Source organism: Lepidothrix coronata, unplaced genomic scaffold, assembly GCF_001604755.1.
Source record: "Lepidothrix coronata isolate B3197 unplaced genomic scaffold, Lepidothrix_coronata-1.0 Scaffold31, whole genome shotgun sequence".
NCBI classification, from domain to species: Eukaryota; Metazoa; Chordata; class Aves; order Passeriformes; family Pipridae; genus Lepidothrix; species Lepidothrix coronata.
This window is the reverse complement of record NW_016690211.1, coordinates 7,692,601-7,718,161: the sequence shown is the minus strand read 5'-3', so window position 1 is coordinate 7,718,161 and position 25,561 is coordinate 7,692,601. Positions and strand designations below refer to the sequence as shown.

General features: G+C 41.1%; 1 protein-coding gene across 4 annotated transcripts in view; it reads left to right on the top strand.

Annotated features, from left to right (window-relative positions):
- The first annotated feature begins 14,422 nt into the window (after positions 1-14,422).
- ELOVL7 (ELOVL fatty acid elongase 7) overlaps positions 14,423-25,561 on the top strand; it is a 29,802-nt gene continuing 18,663 nt past the window's right edge. The window contains exons 1-2 of one of the 4 annotated variants that reach the window (XM_017811069.1): positions 14,423-14,464; positions 14,501-14,521. The gene's annotated coding sequence lies outside the window, so the exon portion shown is untranslated. Of the gene's footprint in view, positions 14,465-14,488; positions 14,522-14,793; positions 14,832-25,561 lie in introns of those variants that run through there. The other 3 variants (XM_017811068.1, XM_017811070.1, XM_017811072.1) reach the window with 3 other exon arrangements.

Below are 25,561 nucleotides of genomic sequence, written 5' to 3'. Positions count from 1 at the left end.
TATAAACCGGCTGCCAGCTTTGTTGTTTATCCTCATTTGTAGATGCTACTTCTCCATGATCTTTCTTTACCCGAATTAACATTTCTGCCTTTCACCCCATCACTTCTTAAGTGCCATTTCGTTAGTCCAAACTGAATTAATTTCTCTTAAAATATTCTCACTGCCTTGTCTCCTGTCACCATATCTAAGACAGAAGTTTCCATGGTTGAGAGCTGCAAGCTTTGCTCCTTGCAGAGTTGAGATTTTACCACTTTATGTTTCCACATTGTGCTTTTAGCTGCAGGCCATTGTCAACCAGGAAAATGGACAACTAACCTTAGCTGACAAATATTAGACCTTGCTTCTTTTGCATGATCACATCATCCACTCCCTTCCTTTCTGCTGTTCTAAAGCTTTAACCCCTTCATTGTATCATGTCTCATACCACTCAATGCTATTAACAGGTATACTAAACATATGAGTGATTTAATATCATCTGACATTAGCAGAAACACAAAACAGCATTTTGTTGCATCCATAGATGTACTATAAATTATTACAAGATAATTAGCCAAGAAACACAGGGAATGTGCAAGTAACATGGCATTACAGTGCCTTGACAGAGACGTTTGACTTTGTTAAAAGCTATTGGCAAAAATGCTTTGAGGAAAATAACAGTTCTCTCAAACCTTATAAAATCTGACATCATACTTCACAAAGCAGAGAAGAGTTCTTTGATTAGATTCTGCAGAAATCTACAGGTAAGTAGATGTTCTGTGTTATTCCAAATCCACCAAATGTTATCACATTCAGAGCTGTCACTTATTCAAGAAGACAAAGGTGTTACCAGAAATGACAAAATCAGGGACAGTCAGCCCTGTTTATGTTTCCACCATCTCTGCCTGCCTAGGCTACCCCACAGCAGCCACCAGTGTCTGCAGTTTTTGAACCCCTCACTGTTAATTTAAAGACAGGCCACTCAGGCACAGGGATGTCCTTGGCAATTGGGTGGGAGAGTTCAAAATTACTAAAATTTACTTTGCCTCACCTTGCCTCAGGTGGCAAGAAAGGGAGCTCTGGTGCAGTACTGGGTTGCTTCTTTACTCTCCATGCATGAAAATCCTCCTCTGTCTTGGTAAAGTCTAAAACTAATTCAGTGTAATGGAAGAAGTTTATAGGGAAACTCTCCCACTTTGCTCTGGTTATTTCGTTCCTTTTTCTCTGCCTCATCTATCTCCCTTTTTTGTACTGCTTAAACTATTCTCCTCCTCCCCACCTTTCTTTGCAGCCTGTTTGGAAAAATAAGGGTTATTTTCCGCAGAAACTCTAATCTAAAAGCCTTTTAACTATTAAAGATTAACCATCTACAAAAAAGCACACACTTCCCTGACACTTGACTCCAGCCTGGCAAATTGAGAAACTCAGCTATTGTAATGATTCAATAGCATGTTCACATTTACTGATATGAAGGCACAAAAGCAGGCTAATGTCATGCCACATAATGTGGGGAGCCTCTAACTGCCAGTGTAAGAACCTGTCTTTCAGTGGCACAATTTGTTGGACATTTTGATTTTGATGAAGCTTTCTAGTGAGTTTTCTGAGAGTGGCTTGTGCACTTTAAAAGCGGAAGAGAGGAGCTTGCATGCATGCCTGAGGAAATCAGGCTCAGGTGAAGGACATAAAAGAAAAAGGGGTTTTAGAAAGGGTGATTGCAGTCGGTTAACCCTGGCTGGATGCCAGTTGCCCACCAAAGCTGCTGGACAGAGGAGAGAAAATAAAAGGCTCATGGATTGAAATAAGGACCGGAAGAGATTACATTGATTACAAAACAGATTGGATTTGGGGATATTAATTGAATTTATTACCAATAAAATCAGAGCAGGATAATGAGAAGACAAATCTTAAAAAACACCTTCCCTACATCCCTCCCTTCTTCCCAGGCTCTACCTCCTCCCCCCAGGCAGTGCAGGGAGATGGGGAATGGGGGTTACAGTCAGTTCCTCACAGGTTGTTTCTACTGCTGCTCAGAGAAAGGAGTCCTTTCCCTGCTCCAGTGTGGAGTTTCTCCCGTGGGCGACAGTTCTCCACAAACTTCTCCAGCATGAGTCCTTTCCACAGCCTGCAGTTCTTCACAAACTGCTCCAACAGTGTCCCTTTCCACTGGGTGCAGTCCTTCAAGAACAGACAGCTCCAGTGCGGGCTTCCCACAGGTTCACAGCCCTCTTTCAGGCACCCACCTGCTCCGGTGTCAGTCTCCTTCCCGAGCTGCAGGTGGATCTCTGCATACCTGTGGACCTCCATAGGCTGTAGGGGCACAGCTGCCTCACCATGGTCTGCACCACAGGCTACAGGGGAACCTCAGCTCCGGCTCCCTGGAGCATGTCCTCCGTCTCCTTCTTTACTGACCTTGATGTCTGCAGAGCTGTTCCTCTCACATATTCTCACTCCTCTCTTCTCTGAGTGTAATTACATCTGCACAATATCATTTTTTTACCCTCTTCAATATATTATCACAGAGGTGCTACTGCCATCACTGATGGGCTTGGCCTTAGCCAGCAGCAGGTCCATCCTGGAGTCGGCTGTCATTGGCTCTGTCAGATATCAGGGGAGCTTCCAGCAGCTTCTAACAGAAGCCACCCCTGTAGTCCCTCACTCCTGCTACCAAAACTTGGCCATTCAAAACCAATACAATGACATACTTGTGCGGCTGAAAAAGCAAAGTTCTGAAATTAATATTTTAGATCACACAATATTGCTTCAGATAAGAAAACTCAATGCCCTGGCACTGATAGGAGTTTTCCAAAAAGTATCTACACGTGTTGAATTTGGACCAAACATGGTCCAAATGTTCAGAACTTTACAATGTTACCTGGATTTACCGGGATTAACAGGTATTTTGACATTTCCTGTATACAAGGTTATGAAATGCAGTTTCCAATGTCATTGAGAAGTTTCCTACGTAGCACTTTGCTTAGTCTCTTTTTAGTGATATTGAAATATTTATTTATATCTCATCATAAAATGATGGTAGAAATTATTTAACCATTTCAATAGAATTAAACTGGACTTAAATTTCTTGGTGTTTTTAGGTATTTCAGTGAAATTTCAAATGGCTATTCAATTTCTGACATAAAAAGAAGTAATTAGTTTTATTGTATATTAATTTGTGATCTGGAAGTGTGTGGATCTTCTAGTAGGAACAAAGACCAAACATCCTAGGACAAGAACTAACCCAACTGACAATCAAAAAGAGAGTGGGAGAAAGGGAATTAGGTTGATATTTCTAATTTATTTATTTTTAATTTATGTTGTGGTTGTTGTTACATTAATTCATAGTAGGTAGGATGATTTCTTTCAGTATTCTCTGTGATTTGCAGAATCTTGTACCAGAGGATTAGGGAGCATGTCCTGACAAAGAGCACTAATTCCTCTATGGCTTCACATATGAAAGTATTGCCACCAGAAAAAACAAATGTGCTTGGAGGTAATTTCTTTTCCTCGTCTTCAGTACACGACAAAGAGACAAGCTGCCTTAAAAATGGGAAGAGAGAATAGTAAGCAAGTAATGTAGCCTTTTTTTTGGGTTACAATTACATTATATCTACTGAGAGACATTTCAGCTGCATTCAAGAATGTCTCTGAAAACCTTGATCTATGTTTAAAATTTCCATTTTGATCTCTTACTACATCTCTCAATAGAAAAGTAAGCATGATAAATATAATAATGGTTTACCTCAGCCATGATAAGTCTCTTATAAAACAATATGTGTCAGGAAGGGAAAAGAGTAGGGAGAAAGCTTCAGAGTATTCTTTAGAAATACTTGAGAAGCCATGTCAGAATCACCAAAAAAAGACCAGTAGCATCAGTTTTTAGATTTCTCCTATTCAGTGGTTAAGATTTTAAGAGAAATTTTTGACTTCTAGAAATACATAATTTTTCCTATACTCTTTCTAGACATCATAATTTTATGTGTTTGTGGGTGTCACATGCACCGAGAAAACAGTACCTCAGGTGCAGAACTGGTCTATGAATGTAGGTCTTGCAAACGTCCCTGAAGATTTAGCCCTCAAAATTTGTCTATATGAACATAATATACATCAGACTATGTATTATGTATTATTCCACAATAACAGGCTGTAGACTGATGCAGAGGTAACAACTAATTCAATGGCAATAATCAAGCAAGTGCAGCTTTTTTTTTTTGGAAATGCTGAGATTTTAAAATAAGATTCAACGTGCTGCATTAATCTTAGCCAATCTCTGTTTGAACTGTTCTTGCTGCTTATTGCTTTGGCTGTGGCTACTCTACAGTGTAAAGGCATGTCAAAATGGGTGGAGATATGAAAACAAGCACCCTTAAGAGGACTTTTACAGAAGAAACTCATTACTGTGAAGGGGCTGAGGAACTGGAACAGGTAACCCAGAGAAATTGTGGAAGCCACCTCCCTGGAAGTGTTCAAGGCCAGGTTGGACGGAGCTTTAATCAACTTGGTCTAGTGGAAGGGGCCCCATGGCAGTGGGTTGGAACCAGATGATCTTTAAGGTCCCTTCCAACCCAAACCAATCTTTGATTTTTTTCTGAGCTTCCACCTACACCTCAGAGTGAAAGAATGCTCTTCCATCTGATAAGAAGCAACATTCGCACTTCCACATTTTACTCTAGATTTACTTAAATTCTCAGCCTGAACACTAAACAAGGAGTTGGAGGAGAGGCAGAAATACAGCACTACTCTGAAGAGCACTGTAAGACATAAGGTTGCCCATGCAGTTGCCCAGTTGCAGCTGTGGAAGATGACAGAAGTCCACCTGGGAAAAGGTCCTCAGCACGGATACAGGCCTGGGATATACCCTATAGCAAAGACATGCCCTGTTGCATTTTAAGTCTCTTGCTGACAAGTCTAATTTCTCAGCTAGAATAGCTGAGAAATAAAAGACAGCAATCTTTTATTGGAAGAAACCATTTGGTTCACTGAGTTCAGACTATGTGTTTCACTAGTTTGTTTGGTGGGTTTTTCCCCATCTTCCTTCAGTACAGGCCTTAGACTCCTTCAGAGAATACATCAGGTTTTCCAACAGATTCTCCAAGACAGAATGATTTTTTCCAGTCATGTTACTATTCATATATTTAAGCCTGGCCTTGAGCCTCACTGAGATAACTCTGCTGCCCTCCTTTAGAAAGATAAAAAGACATCTTTATGTGCAAAACTCATTGTTCTGAACTGTTGCAAGTGCTGTTTATGGTGAGTGGAATGGAATAAAGGATTTTGAAGCACTTTGTAAAAAAATCAGATGACTTAACACATCTCTGTAAGCATTTCACATCTATATCAGCAGTAGTGCTGCTTGCTAGTACTGTCTGCTTAAAAGATATTACCATGGCTGCCTGAAAGATCAAGGATAATGTGGCAATGCAAATGAACCTGTGTTGGCCTGCAAAGGGGTGTGCAGGGTTTTTTTCCATGAGGCACTAACAAAGCCAGGCCAGTAAAATCCCCAAAGGGAGGTGATGCCCAGACAAATAACAGCCCAAGCAACTGTTTGATAATCTCATGGGGTTGACTCCTCTCCTGTCACCTCTCCTCCTGCCATGGTGCTAATTAAGTACAGCTCAGCTCTGGCAGGCTAGGCAGACTGAAGAATGTTTACTCAGCCCTCGAGGAAGGCTTTAGTTCCTTGCTCTGAGTTTGCTGTTGCTGTGGTTACAGACACTCGAACTGGTAAGAATAAAAGGAGTTCAGGTATGTTTTTGTGAATTCCTGTGATAGTAAAATGTAAATGTGTACATGTGAACTCTAATCACAATAGGAAGGCTTGTGTTGATTTGCTGAGGCATTGTGGTGGCTTAGTTTTTTCCTGTGAAAATGTCAGATTTGATTGTAAAGGCTAAAGAAAAGAGGGATACAACAAGAAAATCCTTGAATAAAAGTTTGTGTTATGAACACTGTCTGTCTTCTTCCTCATGAAGGCAAAGCTAGTGAGGTGTGTGTATGTCTGTGCTGGTTGGTCAGGATTGTGTAGGCAGGATCAGAAATTTTTGTTTGGAGAGAACTAGAAATAGTTTCATATAAGTCAATGTTAAGCACATCTGAGGTATTTGAGCCTGTGATTTTATTTTCACTTTGTTTTGTTGAAGTCTTAAAGCTCTGTGCTACCCTTGGAGAGTGTATAAAAGGTACCAAAGAGAGAAAGAAGATGCAAGAAAGGAGTATATTCTTGATGCCTATTTCCATGGCATGAACTTATTGCCCAAGAGGAAGGGGAAGACCATGGGCAGAACTAAACTTGAAAGTGTTTCAGAGTAGTTGTTTGGTTAAGAACACTGTGAGGTGAAATCTTTGTCATTCTCTCCATCCAGAGTGCTGAGAGAACCAGCTTCAGGCAGCAAAATTGTGATCTTCACAGGCTTTTGCACTGGGCAGATGGATAACTGAGTGGAGATGCTCATCAACTGCTGCTTTTTGGACTGGGAAAGTGTGATTTGCTACAGCTTCAGGGTTAGGTGATTAAATTAAGAAATATCAGAATGAGTTATTCATTTAACTCTTACTGCTCGTTCTCACACACATGCAAGATGCAGGTGTATCAATATAATTTTCATTGTCCTTCTGGATCAAAATATACAATAATTCCACTCTTGGAAATTTTTGCTGACTATTATTACACAGTTTATGAAAATTGTCTGAACCAATGAAACTTGCTCCAAGTTCTCAGTGACATAACTAAGATGTGGATTCACCATACTGTCAATAAGCAGAAACTAGAGCTTTTTTAGCTGCTTTCCTCCCTTCTTTTTCATGGTGCAGCATATAGCCGGCACTTAGGGTCTTGAACATTTTGGGTTCCTTTAGACAGAAACTTTTAAGATGATTGGTATATTATCTGGCGGAATCCTGTTTCCTCAAAAACGATGTTTTCCCAAAAGAATAGGGGAAATAGATCAAGCTGGCAGCCTACTTCTTCAGAAATTCAAGTCTGGTTTCTGCAATAATAGTATTTCTATGAGAAATTGTCTCTTACCTTATTCCAAAAGTTTTGTTGTACACATTTGCCCTATTTGCTGTTTTTCCTGCCAGTTTTAGCTTGTTTTTTGTAGGGAATGAAAGACTGCAACTTGTACTAGGAAAAATATCTTTAAGATGCTGCAGGTTGGTCCTTGTAAGATCTTACCATGCATCTAGTTGACTTAACTGTTCTGATCAGTGTCTACCTCACTCCAAAGGGAAGCGTAAATGCCCTTTCTATGGAGGGTGGCATATGGTGCTCTCTCATTCTCCAGATTAAAACAAATCTGCAACTCCTCCAGTATTCTCTTCCTGACTGCCACTGCTACTTTGCAACACACCTATGCCATCTGAACATGCACTGCAGGATGGTGAGTGAGATGGGCTTTTGTGACTCTAATAGGTTGTGGACGTAACTGCAGACCTGCACAGTGCATCCTTTCATAAAGGAAAGCCATTGAGTGTCCACATGTATAGATGTAGAAGCATCAGAAGTGAAGATTTCCATCATACCTTTTGCAAATATTTCTAGAAAAACAAACACGTGAGTGAAGAATTTTGTTCTTCTTTGTCTGGGAGCATTTTTAATTTTCTTTTGGGTTTTTTTGTTTGTTTTTATTTTGTCATTTGTTCTTTTTCCTTAATTTCAAAATCCTAATTTAAAATACCTGATCTGTGGTAGTATTATATGTGTGGGAGGCCACAGAATTGTAACTGGCTATGAAATGTGATACAGATTTCTGTTTGATTGATTAGTAATTAGCTTATGGGATTTCTTTTTCAGGAATTGTGTCACAGGCATATTGACAATGAAGAGACTCAGTTTCAAAACCAACCTGTTTACGTGTGTCAGCTAGCTGTGACAACACAGTACAAGCTACTAAGACTCCTCTATCATGCTACATAATTCAAAATTTGCTGAAATTCCCAGCCTGTTCTTCTTAGCATCTTATCTAAAAATTAATCTAAATTACCAAGTTCTTACACTTTATTGGTTGGTTGCTTCTAAATTTATTGGAGCTCTTATTAAGAAAGAGGTAATACTTTAATCCATTTGAAATATATCTTGCCTATGGCTCCTTTTCTGAATGTCTTGAACAGCATGTCTGCCACACAGCTGTTTTTCCATGGTTTACCTTTCCTTGAGCATGAGTAGGTATCTTCAGTTTCAAAGCTACTTTTAATCTCTGGCCTGTGTACCAAGCACAGAAGACATAACTGTCATGGGGATAATGGGGACAAATATAACCTTATTTGTCTGAAATCAGATGGAAAGTCCAACCAGGCATAACAGAAATGGTGTTGAATACCTCTTTGTCTTGATTATCCATTTCTTTACTTTTATTTTCCTGCTTTTCTTCCCAATCCCATCTGCAGAACGTTGTATAAAAATAGATAAATAAATAAGTGGAAATCCATTAAAGGCTTAGGTTTCCACAATGTATTATTAAGCACATGTAATGCGATCAAGAATCAATTTTAGAAAGTAACTTCTTGGTATGATTTTACTGTAATTTTGCATTCTTTGAGTGCTGTCGTATCTGTCAAGGCAGAATGGACTGTGGATTTGTTATAATTAATGGTAAAACTCACTCTTCTGGTTTTTTGATTTTGTTCATATCTCAGAGATTGGGAGAGAAAGGGAAGAGGTGTTGCTTTGCTGTTAGCAAGATTCTGCAATTTAGTAGCCTTCATAGGAGTCCTTATGGATATTGGCATAAGAAATATGAGAAGAGACAGGAGAAAAAAAGAAGCTGGTTGGCTTTTGAACAAGGTGAGCATTCTATAGCTTTCTCAGAAGTTCTGCAGATGTCTGTTTCTCACAGTGATACTCAGTTTCTTGATAAGTTATCTTCTGAGCCTTAGTGGTCTGAATATGAAACAAATAAAACAATTCAAGGGCTCAGATTTGAAGATCTCTTCGCATTCTTTAACCCAAGGGTAACATCCTTATAATGCATTCTCACAGCAAAATGTCTGGAATCTGGCAAAATTAGTTGGAACTTTTGCATGGATGCTGAACATAGCAGAGTGAACTCTTTGACAGGCATCCATGTCCCTTCTGTTCATGGGAACATGGCAGCCCATGAGCTCACAGAGTGTGGTTTTTCACTACAGAGTAAATAGGAAAATTATGTGAGCAATACATCTATTTATATATTTTTGTGTCATCACATGCTGCTTGGATAAAGAGTCTGTTCCTTTTGTGTTCAGACAAAGCGCAAATCAGTAGCTACTTAACTCTAACCTAAGATCTTACTCTTACCCTTGCAGATGTTGTGCAGCACATGGAATGTGGTAATGACACAGACAGCTAAGTCTTTACTAGCACCATAGCACTAGGCTATGCTGGATTGTCTTTGCCTCATTAACTCACCTGTTTCTACAAGCACAAAACAGACTATAAATCAAGGAAAAATCCTTGTTGATTATTCTGATTCAGAGGTGGTGTAGTATGTACTAGCAGCTTATTGTTATTGATCTTTCTAGAGCTCTCTGTCCTTCTGGTGTATTGCACCATGGCATGCACCTGCCACCTTGGCCAACTAAAGCCTCTCCAGCACAGTGCAGATATTCTGCAAAGTTAGCATTCACTTTTTTATTGACTTTAATTTTTTAATGACACATGTTAGAATCCTTTTGGAGTCATGGAACACTGTTCTCTAAAAGAAACTGATTTTTTGAGACATGTTTATGCATCCAGCTCATGGATTAGGCTGTGATTATGACATACTGTTGTGGTCCAGGTACAACAAACAGACCTCACAATCCTCTAGCATCCTGAAAAGATGGCTACCTCTTTTAGCTTTGCCTGTCTGCACTCCTACAGAATAAAACATTTGCTCCCATCACTAACAGTAACATATACAGCTAAAATTTGACTTATGAAAGATTTAGATAGAAATTTTGTATAACAAAACAGCTGGTAGATAGCATCTGAATTAGAGTTCTCAGCTTTGAAAAGCTGTAAGATGTGGGCTCCAGAGCAGCCACTGTCTGGCTCTTTTTTTTCATATATTGTTTTCAGACATGGGACAGACTAAAATGAAAAGTCTGGTGATGCAAGATTACGGTTTTTGGGAATAAGATGGCCAGGTGTGCTGGCTTTGGTTTTCTCATAAGGTTTCTTTGGCTGACTGCAATGCACTATTTGCACATTATTTAATTCTCCTTCCTGTTATAGACTGAGTTGCACCAGCCTACATTCAAACAATACGCTCCGAAGAGGTGAGTCACTACCAGTTTTCATTTGAGAACCACGCTGTATTTATAATAAAGTGTATTATATCATGTGTGTGTCTATGCATTCTAAGTTTATTTGTAAATACAGTATATTCTGCATATCTATGTACTATATGCATTATACAGAAACTTTAAAATATATACAAACATAATAGAAAGTATATATTTATCACACATGTATATCATATATATAAATGATACCACGACACTCTGTTAAACATCCCCTTTAATGACATTTTTCATACACTTCAGATTATTACTTCTACTTTTGCAACAGACATTTTTCACTCTACTTTTGGGATAGCTTCTTCCTTTACTCCTGTTTAGAACCAGGCTCAGATGCATAACAGTAAAACAATTGTTTTATGGACCTAATGGTTTTAATACTGTTAATCGAGATAGATGAGTTTATATGGAAAGTTCTCTATCTGAAAAGCTTTGTCATATTTCCAAGAGTTTATCAATTTCACTATTGTTCAAATGGCAAAACTGGAACTCAACATGCAGGTAAACGTGTAGCTATTGAAACAGGCTGACTTGACAATACTGCAGTAGTTTGTGGTGGGCTTGTGGTGTCCAGAAGCCATGCAAAACCAGCAGTGACTACTCACTTCTGTACAGTTACCTCTAGGGTATGTCCATAGAGGGAGGGCGAAACCTCTTTGCAAAACTCAGCTCATCTGTAGAGAGACGAGCAGGACTGAGTCATCTTCTCACCTTGTCCCACAGCAAAATTGATGATACATGTCTTAGGAGGAATTCGTCTGCCATGTGGAAACTGTTTCTGGAAGGTCACTGCCAGCATTACACAAGGACCCATGCATGTTTTTCTGGAACAGACCCAGGCAGGGAAATGAGCAGAATGCTTCGACTACACAAAAGGCTCTGTTCTGGCTCAGAGGACTAGGCAGAAAAAGCAAATTTTTCTGCAATAAGCAGTAAGCCAAGTCTGAAAGTAACTCCAACTGGAAAATGAGAAAGGGCCTAGAGGTCCCTTTTGTCACCAGTCCAGCTGCCAAACACAGCAGCCCTCTGTGCTATGGCAGCTATGGGAGACAGGCCACTTGCAGCAGAACCTGTCTGGGACAGGTTTGGCAGTTGTCGTGACCAATACTGGTGCACAGGCAAACCACATTTCTCCAGAAAATCAAAGCTTGCAAACAAGATTTGGGTTACACTTGCATCTCCTTAAGATTTGTGTGCAGATATCTGTTGGTGTTCTTGGGATGATTACCTTGTACTGTGTCAGCAAAAGAACCCAACACTTTTGCTGGACTAGGGAGTGGCTCCTGTGATTCTCCTGCCAGTCAGCGGTTCAAGGCTTCAAATACAGTCCTAGAGAAGAGTACTTATCTCTCTAAAAGACTCAAAGCATATGAGCTACCTGGATTCTAATAAGGCCACAAAAAAGAAAAAGCATTGGTTAGCAGTATTCATGGCAAGCACAGTGCTTTGTAGACCACTAGTTAAGTATTTACCATCTTGTAAAATCCAATGAGCTGTCTTCAGTGTCTATGCTCCTTTATCGCTTGCCCTGTTATTGGATGGGGAATGTAGGGAACTTTAAAGATAACTTAAATTCACAGTAAATATCATATGCAGCTTTCACATGCTAAGCACTGAAAAAACCTGTTTGCTTCTAGCTCTGTCTTTTACAATGTAAATGCCTCTGACTTGCTGTGTGCCTGTGTTTTCTTTGTGTGCAGGGCACAGCTGTCTCCTTCACGCTGCCTTTCCCCTGATGCATATTAATCATTTACCTGCCCTGAACTGGTCAACCATTATTTCTGTTCTCTCCCAACCTTCACAGACTTGCTTGATGATTCAAATTACCTTTGCTCCTGAAGTGCATGGAAAGCAAGGACTCTTACCCTCTTTACAGACTCCAAAGAGAGAAAATCTGTTGATGCAAATGCTGTTGGCATCAAATGTGTTAGAGCTGTTAGCTTGCATCTCATTATTATTGTTTTATTTGGTTATTTTTTCTTTTTTTTGTCCATTAATGACAACAGTCTTGTATTTTGAAGTGTACAGGTAACCTACTTACTTTTTATTGTTATGCACCCCAGTGTCCCATTTTGTCTCAGCCAAGGCAGCCCTATCAGGCATGGCAAAATAGATTTTGCAACACATGAGGAATATTAGTTGCTGGCTGAGCCACATAGCCACATCCCTGTGGATGACTTATTACTCTTAAGGCTCACAAGGACTCTGCCTGAGCAGGGATGTGCTGGTTCCTAAGGTCTGTTTGTAATTTTTCTTGTCTAATGTTTTGGAAAAACATGGCTTTGAACTAAGAATTAAAAGAAAATGTTCTCTTCCAAAAGCTGAAGGGAGATGGGGCTGGTTTGATTTTTTTTTTTTTTTTGTGATTTTCCCCTCCTACGTGAGACATACAGTATTGCTCAATGGTTTATCATATTTTGACATATCCCTTTTGGCCAAACCCAGTGATCTCATTAAGATGCTCTTTCAAAACCCCCAGGATTTCTTCACCTGTCATAATCCTAGCAATTCCAATAGAAGCATGAAACAAATCCAAAAGGACAAAGTCTTCTTTCTAATCCCCACCCTAATCAAGTCATATATGGAGGTTCTACAGATTCCCTGTTACACACTATGTTTCTACATCCCACCATCTGTCTGCCAGCCTCTCATAATGTTTCCACACTTATAACAAGCTTTCTATGCTGGTTATGCCTCTTGTAATCTCAAAGTTCAAATCTGATCTTCTTGCTGTTCTCCAGTTCAGAGACCCCTTCTGCCCCTCCACATGGACCATGTGTTCAGTTCACAGTTCTTTCATCTCGTGTCTCTGTACATCATCGAGTTTGCCTCTTTTCTTCAATTTGCCTTCATATCCTCTCCCTACTGCTTGTTTTTGCCAATTCTTTTGACTTGAGCTATCCTCTCGATGCTAGCCATCTCAAAAAGCTGTAATTTCTAGCCTTCTGTGGACTAAATGGAGCACCTGTTTATACACTAGGAATTCCCCATCACCTTTCTTTGTGCCCCATACCTCTCTAGATGGGAGTCACTGGAGACTGTTACTTTCATTCTAAACATCTTCTAAGAGAGGAGTACTGCTGTCTTTTGGGGGTGGAAGTGTGCCTTAAAGCATTGAGCCAAAGCTGACCAGTTGTGCTTTGTTTTTTAAACAAGGAATTATTAAATTTTCCTGGTGTTGCCTAGAGTGACATTTAGTTGCCACCAATCCTGGAGCAGTGTCAAGAAGCCACATTGCAATTTGTACTCCTGCATGCTGGCAAAAAGCACTAGTGAGATCAAAATCTAGGGTCATCTGGAGGAACCCCTGAACACTACAGCAGTGGGTACTGTAACAGGTAAAAAAACAGTTGTCTTTTCCCTACTCATAGGATCACAGAATGGTTTAGGCTGGAAGGGATCTCGAAGACCACTTAGTTTCAATCACCCTGCCGTGGACAGGGACACCTTCCACTAAACCAGGTTGCTCAAAGCTCCATCCAACCTGGCCTTGAACAGTTCCAGAGATGGGGCATCCACAACTTCTCTGCGCCAGTGCCTCACCACCCTCACAGCGGAGAATTTCTTCCTGATAGCTAATCTAAACCTTCTGTCTTCCAGTTTAAAGCCATTCCCCCTTGTCGTATCACTACATGTCCTTGCTAAAAGCCCCTCTCCATCTTTCCTGTAGCCCCCTTTAGGCACTGGAATGCACTATAGGGTCTCCTCGAAGCCTTCTCTTCTCCAGGCTTAGCCACAACTTTCTCAGCCTTTTCTGGTAGAGGGGTGTTCCAGCCCTCGGATCATCCTCGAGGCCTTCTCTGGACTTGCTCACGAAGGTCTGTAACTCTTAGCTCTGACACCCGGCGGCAGGAGAGGACGTTCCAGGCCCCGGGGGCAGTGGCATCCCGCGGAGCAGGAGCGACACGGGCCTCCAGCCACAGACTGCTACGTGTGGTGTCCCGGCGGGCCCGAGCCCCGTCTGACCCTTTCAGTAGGACGGCAGGGCCGGGGCCGGCGACTTGGTGCCTCCGGAGCGCACTCCCCGCGCGGTCGCCGTGCGAGCTGGGCGGCGGCGGTGCGGGACAGCCTGGAGAGCAGCCCGGGGCGCGAGCTGGGCGGGGCGGGAGCGGGGCGGGCAGAACGGGGGGCAGTCCGGACTGCGGGGCGGGGCGGTCCGTCCCGCCCCGGTCCGCGCCTTCCCGTCGCCCGCGCGGAGCTGCCGCGCAGTTGGCGCCTGGCGGTGCGGCGATAGGTGCGGCGATAGGTGCGGCGATAGGTGCGGCGATAGGTGCGGTCGCCCGGCTGCCGCGTGAGTGCACCCGGTGGGAGCGGGAAGCGGGAAGCGGGAGCGCGGGACGCCACAGGGCGGCGGGGCGCTCTCGGGAAGGGCCGGACGGGGTGGGATGGGGATGGGGCTCGAGGTGCCTCCTTCCCACCTTCCTTTCAAACTCCGTGATTGCGCCCGCTTTCCTCTTGCCCCCCCTGCAGATCCTCGGCTGTGCTGCGCTGAGCTTCTTCCCTCCCCACCTTCGTCTTCTGGCTGCACCTGCATCCCTAGTCCCTGTTTCCGTCTGTGCACTCCTGTGCCTTACCTCCAGACCCTGAGGCAGTGCCCTGTGGTGCGTGTCCCCCCAACTCCCCTGAGTGTACCTCACACCCTACAAGTGCCTGGCCTCCAAGCTTTCTGTCTGTGCCGTACGCCCCACGGTGTCTGTTTCCCTAAACCCCCTGACTGTATCTGGCACTCCGGCGGTACTTTTCCCCCAAACCGTCTGGTTGTGCACCACACCTCATGGTTCCTATCTCTCAAGGCCCTCTGGCTATGCTTCACACAAACTGAGCTTATCTTCCTGTCGTGAGGAACAAGTCGCACCATGGCATGTGCATGGCCTCACTTCATCACGGACTTTATTGTTGAAAAATGCCTTTTTCCTCCCCCACCCTTTGCTCTCAGAGAGAAGAGTGGTCCCAGGCATCAGGAAATGAAGGCTTCTTTCTCTCCGAGGGTGAAGGCTGGAGACAGCCAGGGGAGAGGTGTGGCCCATGGTGATATTAAAATGTAGGGCTGGAGGGGCAATGTCTAGCCAGGGGTTTTCTGGCAAGTCGTAAGGGTGGCTGTCTGGCTTGCTGCCTTCCTCCTCTTTAGAGACAGGTCACCTCTGCTGCCACGTGTGGCAGGTCCATTCTTGAGGGCTGGCTGTATTGCCAGCGAGGCCATGAGCTGAGAAAGCAGGTCAATGCCAGCTTGTGTAGCTCATGAGGCTACATTGGAACAGTCTCTTAGACTTGTCCTTTGCAACTGTAGGTGTCACGTAGGTTGTTTGAGAATTGTAAGTATGTTGATACTGAATTTGTAAATATGTTTTAAGTGAGTTGAAACTTTGGTTGGGTTTTGGGCATTGCTGCTACCAAGATAGAATTGTGTGATGTTTGAAAAGGCATAGTGAAGCTGCAGACCAGCTCTTCCTGATTTCTTTGCTTTTATAGGAAAGCAAGATATGTTAATTGAAGCTGTTCAGACAAACCAGAAAACTTACAGCCATGTATGGATACTCTCTTCCTTACTTCATTCTAATTCACTTCTTCCCAGATCCATGTGTAGGTCTATATTGCACATTGCCATGTGGGAGAAGTTTGAACAAGTTTTTCTAGTTGTTGGGAGCAGCCTGGGAGCAGCGTACTGCCTGATTTATTCTGCTTCTCAACACTTTGGGTGCGTCCCAGGACGAATTCAGGCTGCCTTGGAGCTACCTCAGGTAGAAATAGAGTGGTGGTATATTGACATGGCATTAAGCAGTGTGGACATACCCTGAAAATGCTTCACTAAGGAATGGGTGCACTTGTACTTACGTGTTTGCTTGAAGAAAGTGTACAAAGACCTAGGATTTGAAAACCTAGATAAGTTAGATAACCTAGGCTTAAAGTGAGTCACTGGCACAGGTTACCCAGAGAAGTTGTGGATGCCCCATCTCTCAAGGTGTTCTAGGCCAGGTTGGATGGAGCTCTGAACAAGCTGGTCTTGTGAAGGGTGTCCCTGCCTATGCCAGGGCGGTTCAAACTAGATGGTCTTTAAGGTCTCTTCCAATCCAGGCCATTCCTTGATCCTGTGAAAGTCTTCCTAGGCAGCACTTCTGTTGCAAATGTGGGGAATAATACAAATAAGTGTTTCATTACAATGTGTATATTTTTCTATTAAATAGTATTTATTTATTGGTAGAGCGAGACAGGTTATGGTACAGGAAGCAATATTCATGGAATGTGTTGGGAAAGATGCCACAGTGTTAGTCAAGTAATACATGCCAAATAGGATTTAACTAATTATGAAGCTCACCAAATACCATGAAATACTTGTGAACTAGTTGCATACCAGTAAAAGAATTAATCAGGTACGTTTCTATATCCTGGCTTAACTTGATGGCTTCTGCTGCATATGCTCTCCTTGCTGTGCTGTGCCCTTCCTGGCTTTGTTTCCCTCTGCTGCAATAAACTGGGAAACTGTTTTTTATTTTTCCCTACCTTGGACTCCTGCTCTTCCTCTTGAAGCTGCTTCTACTCAATGCATCTGTTTTAATGCTTATCTCTTTCTCTGGCCTGCCCCTGTCTGGGTGCTTAACACACAGATTTGTGGAGGTGTGGGGAAATGTGGAGCAAGGCAGAGGGCCAAGCAGTGCATGAGATGGGCATGGGAGGTGCGTGTGGGGTGAAGAAAGTGGGAAAGTGAGGGAAGTCACCTTTGTGCCGTGTTCAAGGGCAGGAGGTGGAAGGGAGCCAGGATCTCTTCCTGGTTCTTCATCAGCTGCTTGTGAAATTGTCTTTGTCGTATTCTGGATCTAACTTGGCAGACTTCATGTGGCATCTCTCCCTGCCTGATGACTCTGCCTCAGCATGGCTGTGAGAGGTTGCTGCCCAGTAATTCTCCTAGGGAAGGCTGGTGTGAGCTCCCTGGTCTACCACAGCTGAAATGAGATAGTTTAGCTCCCAACTGTGGGTTATGCGAAGCTGCTTCATTCTGAAGTGGATCAAAGTTGATAGGCAGAGCTACAGTACATAGGAAAGTATAAATAGGTGGGGTGTTGTCATCAGTGGCACAGCATACCTTATAAAAATATTATAGCTCAACAGTCATATTCACTTCAGGCTAATGGATGTCTGAAACTTACTTCTCAAAGCTTGGGTAGCTGGAAAGGAAGAAATACTCATTTCTCTCACTATTCTGTCCCTCACTGCAGATCTTCACTATTCTGGTTTTCTTTCCTGAAGCCACAGCAGGTAGGACACACAGGTGCAGTATTTTTATCAGTTTCTCATTGCCCAAGTACATATCAAGTTCAAGAACTGGCAGATTTGATTATGTTTTTCTCAACTGCAATTTATGGATGCTCCAAACACAGTTTTGGTAGACCCGTCCAAGTATTTAGAAGGAAGCTGGTCTGTACTTCTGCCTCGATCTGGAAAGGGATGGGAGCTAAGCACCAGGAAACTAGAACAGAGGGTATTCCAACTTTAAGAGTAATTGTTTCCATAAAATAGATTTAAAGCATGCCACAAAAGCTTCAGGGTTGTCTTAGGTTTTATTTTAGGATCTTTCTGCACGTTTAAAATTGCTTTACATGTTATTTAAAAGTAGGATAGTTACTCTGCATTGTTGTACTGTCCTAGGGAGCAAGTCCCACATGCTTTCTCAGGGACGGACTCTGTCCAGTACCCAGGCTCAATGCTGCATCTAGAGGGCAAATGCAGCCTAAATGGTGAAAACTAAACTTTTTACTCCATAAAATGTTAGATTATTAGAAAGAAGACAAAGCATTAACAAAACAAATAGTTAATTTTGTAAGCCTGATTGTACTTTTTTTAAACAGTTCCTTTTAAAAGGTTCCTTTAAAAGGCAAGAACATGAAAGCTAAGGGGCCATGCAATAGTTTTAGTTTCTGTAGGCTGTTGTGACATGTTCAATTTGCTAAAAGTTTTGTGAAGTCACAAGTGAGGTAGCAGTTAACTTTTTTCAATATGTATGCTACTTAGTTGAAATCCAAAAACTAAAAAATTATTTCAGCAGAAATTAAATATGTATGTTTACACTGAAGTTTACCAGAACAACTCAAGTGTCTCTTTTCTTTCCTTATCTTTGGTTTCAGTGTTTAATGTTGAGAATTGACATGGAAATACTGAATAGGGTTCTTTTATTTGTTGTCTATTTTTACTGAATTCATATAGTAAAATGCTTTCAACGTGTCTGTCAGTGTATATCTTTTTTCTTCTGTGTGTATTTTGGTATTTTTGCTCTATCTGCTTATGATGGTTACACACGGCAATTTATCACTGAAGATGTTGACTAGAAAAGACCTTCAAGTAGTTCATGAATTCAGTGATATGAGAAGAATACTCAGCTTACAGCAGCACAGATTTAAGTGTCTTGTTCTCTTGGGTCTGGATGAGAGTCTGAGGAACTGGATTTCAGTAGCATTTAACTTCAAAATCCTGAGGTAGCACACAAATCTAGTCTCTTAAAAACTACTTGTAAAGCCTATCCAGCTCAAAGCAAACTCTGGGTTTCACCTGTGGAGAGGCACAGGTGTCACAAGGAAGACACGTATAGATGTCAGTAAACTCTTATTTGCTAGGAGCAATTGTATTCAGATTGCCCCTTTTAACTGTCAGGGCTGTATTACTTGTCACAGTAAAAGCAATGAACATCGACTCTTTTCTCCTGTGATACCAGCTTAGGCTGATGTTTTAGTTTCACTGGCATTTCTTTTATTCCACATGCTTTTTGTGTCACTTTTGTGTTGGCATAAGTCTTGGTGAAGGCTGCTGCTGAAAAGCACTGAGGAACTAAGTTAAAAAATACCTTAGCATTTCTGTGAGGCTGCCTCTCTCACCCTATGTTTGTTTCCCAATTTGTTTTATTATGCAGCCAGAAAAATGGTTATTCCAGCAGGAGTCAAGGGTGACATAGGAGCAGGTATGAGTAGTGGGGAGAGAGGTTGATTAAAATTATATTGCTGCTATTAAAAGTGCTCTTATAATTGCAAACTTACCCTGTAAACAGCCGGACTTGCTCTGCTTGAGCAGGCTATGCTCAAGAGAAGCTGCTTGTAGCAGCTTTATGAAATCCTACCTGCTGCCTGCCTGCATTTAACTGTATTGTGAATTCTTTGTAGTTTGGATTATCTTTTATATTGATACGGTACCTTGCACATTGGGCCTGATGCCTGGAACCTCTATTCAAAGTCTTTAAAGCAGTGCCTCACTGACTGTGTGTGAATGTGAGTGTGACTTTGTATGGTGCACTGCAAAACCTTATGCGAAGAAATAGCATGTAGAGTGAAAAAAGCTGCTAAGTTTCAACAGGCATCTCGTGGACTGGAATTCAAGAGAATGCTCCTATCCCAGTGATGGCTTTCAGGGTTTATTACTATGCCTGAGATAAAAATATAGCTTACTCTATTCCTTTTATTCTTTGTTTTCTAACAAAAGAAGAGAGCGACTCTTGCTGCAGTCTGACTCACAAAGATCAGTTTGTTGATTTGGAAATAATTTGCATTGTATCATCAGTCCTGAAATGACTTAAAGCAAAGTCACAAAAACCTGATTCAGTAGTTCTCTGTAAGCTTTTAGAGTATGGGAATGGTTCACTGTGTTCTTTCTTTCAGGAAAGTTAGTTGAGGTGGCAAGTAGATTTTTTTTTTTTTTAAGTTTGGTTTTACCTGATCTGTTAGAAATTGATGTGCCTGGAAATTGCTTCCAGTAGTTGAAGCTGAATTTTTTGATATGTACCTGAGCAGAGTGTCAGGTGACTGGGAAGGATAAAATTCTTCATTTAGACATTTTGTCACTGGTGGAGGAGAAAAGAATTTTTTTTTTCTTTTTTAGTGGGCATTGGGGCATAGGAATTCTTTCTCTTTAGTTAAGTTTTGAAATGCGGTATTTATCAAATGTATCAGATTTTTTTTTTTTTTAAGATTTCACAGCTAGTATTTTCAACTGTTTCATTCTGGCAAATTTTTTTGTATTGTTTTTCATGAAAAGATATTGGCTGAAGCACCAAGATTATCAGAGTTATTGGTCAGATATACTCACTCTGCTAAGTAAATACTGCAGTATTTGTTTACCATGTGCCATGATTAAATGGGGATGGGCAGCATGGAAATGACTGTAGTCTGTTCAGAGGCAGTTGGCAATGTTTCCTTCTGTACATGTGAAAATGACTTAGATTCAGGTATATTGCAAATGAATAGTATGTTTTACAGTATTTGTGTTTATAACATCCACTAGAATCCCTTTTGTGTTTGTTTAGATGTACAGTTAAAAAAAATCAGGACTAAATACATTCTTTATCACTTTTGTAGTTGGAGTTCTGTGGCTTGTTTGCTTAGTGCTGATATGAAAGATTCACTTTTTAATCTTTACCTGTACATTCTGTACAGGATCTGACAAACTTAGTGAAATTATTGTAATGAACTTTGGAGGTGCTCTGTCTACCCTAGTCTCTTGTGAATGAGAATTGTAGAACATACTGTCTACAAAAGCCAAGAGGCCGATGGAGTAAACTCAAGTGTTCAATGTCAACTTTGAAATGAAACCTTTCATAAAACTACTTGTGAGATGCACTATTCAAAAACCTTGTTATAGTTATTAATTCCTTTGGTCTCTTGCATTATTACTCTTGTGCCAACAACATTGTTTCTGTAGCACCTTTTGTTCTGTGCCAAGTCAGGTTGTTAAGGAGCTTGCTTGAGTTTCTTTTTACACAAAAAAGGGATAAAACTGTAAGGCAAGGCTGTAAATAGCTTCATGCTTAGCTCTGATGTTCAGGAAGTTCACTTATTTTAACTTCTAAGGATGAACATAACTCTTAGATTTTGTAGAAGAAAGAAGGTCAGGAGGAGGGAATGCAAAACACAGGTGCTGTTGGAGCTCTCTGTGCATCTCTTCAGCTAGTCCTTTAGTAACTGCTTGAAATCTTGTGAGGTGAAATATTCCCCAACTGAATTTCAGATTATCCTGAGACTGCTTTTCATAAACTGAACTGGTCCACTTGATCAATTATGGAAGCTTATCAGAAAGTTGTGGAAAAAGGTTCCTGAATGTGGACTGGACCATACTGAGTACTGGTTTGCTCTGGAGTTTTTCCCAGTCTTTTGAAATGAGATTGCTACTTTATTTTTAAACTGAAAAGCTTATATACTCCACTTGAATTAAAGTTAAAAGTATGGGATGGAAAATTGCCTCTTGGGGTGTGGGAATAGTGCAATCCGATGTTCTTGCTTATATCCTGTAGAGGTCCTTGGGAAGTGTGGTGTTTCATTAGTTGCTTTCATGCAAGGTGCTGAAGCATCAGACAAAACTTGATTGAATCTGTACAGACTTTTGTGATAAGTAAGGGAGTCGCTTTTATAAACGGTGAAATTATATGACCCTGGCTCATTCTCTAAGATGACTGCAGTGGGAAGAGATTCAATCTTCCATTCCAGTGAGTGGGAAAGCACCACACTTTTTGGATATGGTCAGCTGGATGAACCTGCAGCTGTATAATGTATATGTAAGACAAGGAATGTGGGTGAAAGCAAACTCTTTGATTTAAGTGTGAGCAATAAAGTCATCCTGAAGTGAGGTAGAAGGAAAAGAGTGGAGGCAAGTCATGATACTTGTGAAGCATTTTGTTGTGAGGGCTCTGGTGTTGCTTTGGGTTCAGAAAGGGATGTGTGGCCTTCTAGTTTTGCGTGGTAACTGAATATTGAAGTGGCACCCAGCACTTTGGTTTTGCTCACAGCTGTGTTAACTGGTAGAAAACATGCCCCTTTTTCTCTGGGGACTGAGTGCTCCATACAAACACACTGACCTCTTCTGCAAAGCACTGAAACCCATATATCAAAAATACTGCCTAAGACTGTTTTGATAACTTAAAGGCATAACTATATATGAGTCTAATTTTCTTTTGTCTTAGAGACAGTCCAGTTTTCTTCTGTTTTACTGCTGTTGTATGCTCAGTAGACTATTAGACACTTGTCTGTTTCTAGTATACTGGTGTTTTACAGGAACATTAGTACTGGGCTGAGTACTCTGCTGCTTGCCAAGCTTCTGCATTGGAAGTATTATTGTCTCCTGTGTTATTCTGATGTTGCATGTCCATTGCCTAATGCACTTTGTTGTTGCGATTTTTTTTTTCTTAGCTATTTGTATTTGGCAATCTTTCAGGATCGAAAAAAAGAAAAAGAAAATGCAATTGTCTTGGACAGACATAGCTGGTTTGTCCCTACATGCTGTCTGGATGAACTGTTCTATTTTAAACTGCAGAGATGTCCTGTGGTCTTGGGTGGTCTCTGAATGCTTGGAAAGATGGTAAAAACTGCATCCTACTGTAGTAGTGGAAAATACTGATAGAAGATGGAAAATCCTGAAAACACACATATGATTAGAGCTGTGCATGAACGTGTTGTTTCATTCTGCTACTCTTTGAAGTTACCACTTTGTGTTTTAAGCTGATTTAAAAACGCTCTATTGTCACAAACTCACAGCCTGCATAATACCACTTTATATGCTATTCTTGAGCTTCCAGAAAATGCAAAATAATGGAGACTTTTAAAAATTTCTATTAGCAAAGGAATTAAAGTCTAGATAATTAAATCTGGAGCAAAAGTAAAACTTCACAACTGTTTCTTGTAATTAATGTATCTTTGCCCATAATATCAACCTCTACTTTGTATTTTGTTATGCAAACTCCTGCATGTTGATTTCTTGGAATTTGAATGAAAAACTGATATATTTTTAACGTTGGATTTTTATAACAAGATCTGGTTTAAAAAAATCTTGAAAAGCACTTTTGTTAATCAAGACAGTTAATGTTTTTAGGTGATGATGGATAGTTTTGTTTTCATGTAAGCTGTTGAGATTAGATTGTCCTCTGAATACTGTCTATGCAGCATTGCTCTGCCCAGGCAACCTTTTTCATTAGTCTCCATAGGCCTTTGTCTGCTCTGGGTCACCATGTCCGGATGTTTCCTCGCTCTAATGCTTATAGGCAGCTACGAATATTCGTTTTCATACTGTTTGTTAAGTTCTGCCCCCCAGACTGTTGCAAGAACTCTTTGAAAGTCCAGCACTTCTATAGTCCTTAAAAGGGTATCTGCATACAAGTGGAAAAGAGTATTTTTGGAACTGCTGCTAGTACTGTGTCGAAGTAAAGGTGCTCCCATTCTTGCATTCATCCTGTGTGCCCAACCTCTGTCAAACTGGATCAGTCTCCAGTGGGTGAGTCATCTCAAAAGGAAATGGTACTGTAGAACCTTCAAACAAGAAGTAGTGTAAGCAACATGCAAGATGACTTGAGTGGTACTCAAAAGCTTACTCAAATCTCAAATAGAATCAAATGGGGTTTTATAATTTACTAATTTCCATGTATTTATCTCTGGATTCAAAGTATAAGCACAATGCAAGTGGCTTTGACTACAAATGACTTCACAAGTGGCTTTTCGTTCAGCTGTTCCTAAACTTCAGATGTCTCTTTGCTGTTCATTTGCCATCCCTTTGAGATTCCTCCATTGAGTACAGAGTACAACAAACACTTACTGGGGAATATCTGGCTTTTCCACCTCTTCTCAATGTCTGAAACTGTAGTTCACCTCCACAGTGACTTTGGTCAAGTGTAAACTAATTACTTATATTTTTTTTAAGTGGAGATTTTCTTTGTGATGCAGGAGAAAAAACTGTAGTGTCAGGAGGAGTTAGAAATATATACATGGTTTTTCTGCTCTGTTTAGTTGTTTTGACTGAGAGGCCTGAGTCTCCAAACAATGGTATAATGTACCTTTGTGGGTTGCCTAATACTAATACTCATGAATGTCTTTCATAGTGATTAACCAGACCTTTCATCATGCTGAAGAATGTTAATTTAAACAACAACAACAACAACAAAAAACCCCCAAAACCTAAGTCCTGCATATCTCATTGCGTATCCCTCAGTGATTTGAAACTTCCAGCTCCAGCTGTACAAATCAGCAGCTCGAGACTGGAAAGATTTAGGATGTGGCAGTGCAGTTGCTTCCTGGAGCGCTCCAAAAAGCATGTGTGCCAAGACTGGACTTCGAAGCAGCAGCTTTTTTAATGATACTGTCAGAATACTTCCATGGATAGGAGGAGTGTTCTAGAACTTTAGTTTAAAAATGCATAGAACAGATTTCCTTTAAAGTGGTTTTTGTCACCCTGAAGTTCTGCTATCACCTCTCGCTGTGTGGCTGCTTCCTGTGTCATGCTTCCCAAAGTTCATGACTGTGGTGTGTGGGTCACTGCAAAAGGTGCTAGCACAGCTGGTTCCCGCTCTCTCTTGGAAGAGCCTCCTAGGGAGGGTGCAGTTGCTGATGCTTACAATACTCAGCAGCATGTCCACTCTGCTGCATGGTAGCTTAAAAAGAGGGGGGAGGAAGGGGAGGGTGTCAATTCTAGGTCAGCTGCCTTTAAAATTTATGCCTGCCTACTGCAATGCAAGCAAAATCAGAGCAGAAAGAAATGCATTATTTTGCTGCCTGGGATATCGGCCCAGGACCCAGAGAGTGGGTAGGTTAAGCAAGTGCAAGGCAGTGGGAGACAATGGTAAAGCAAATTAGCTCACATCAGCATGAGAGAATGGTGTGGGAGCAGTTCAGCTATTGTAAATTGCTACATTAAAGTGTGAAGAAATAGTATGTTGCAACTCTGCATGAGTGTTATCGGTGTTACTTTTTACTAGTATTCTGAACACAGCAAGGTTACAGCTGGTACAATAAAAATTCTGTGAAATGGCAGTGACTTTGCAATGTTGTTTTGCTATGGCAACTACAATGACAGTAGCTGAGTGTATGCTATATATGTGCCTGTGGAAAAATACCTCTTCCTTTGATAATTATGAATATTTTTCACTTTACTTGCTTATCTCTTCTGTCTTAGGTTGAATAATGTGTCCTTAAGGTAATTATATAATTTTTTTTCCATCTCCTCTTCCTATGAAACTTTTTTCTCATGTGTTTTCATGTTACAAAACATAGCAACATCTACCTGTCTTTGTCTACCGCTGGTGGAAATTATGGTCTAATTTTTCTGTATTTATTTTTCTCTGGTGTTGAATGGCCACAGGTATATTGCCATTGATTGTTTGGTTTTGAGATGTCTTGGAAGTTAAAAAGGCTTCTCTGCTGTTTTCCCATTGTTATTGGCTAGATCAGCAATATGTTACCTATGTAACAAGTCCTGTTCTCCTTTGTTTTAAGGAGTCTTCTCTGGAAGCTGAAGTCTAGCTCTGTATTTCTCTTTAGCTTCCACAGAGTGACCCCCGCTGTGACTATTTATCAGCAATTTACATAATTGTTATACTAAG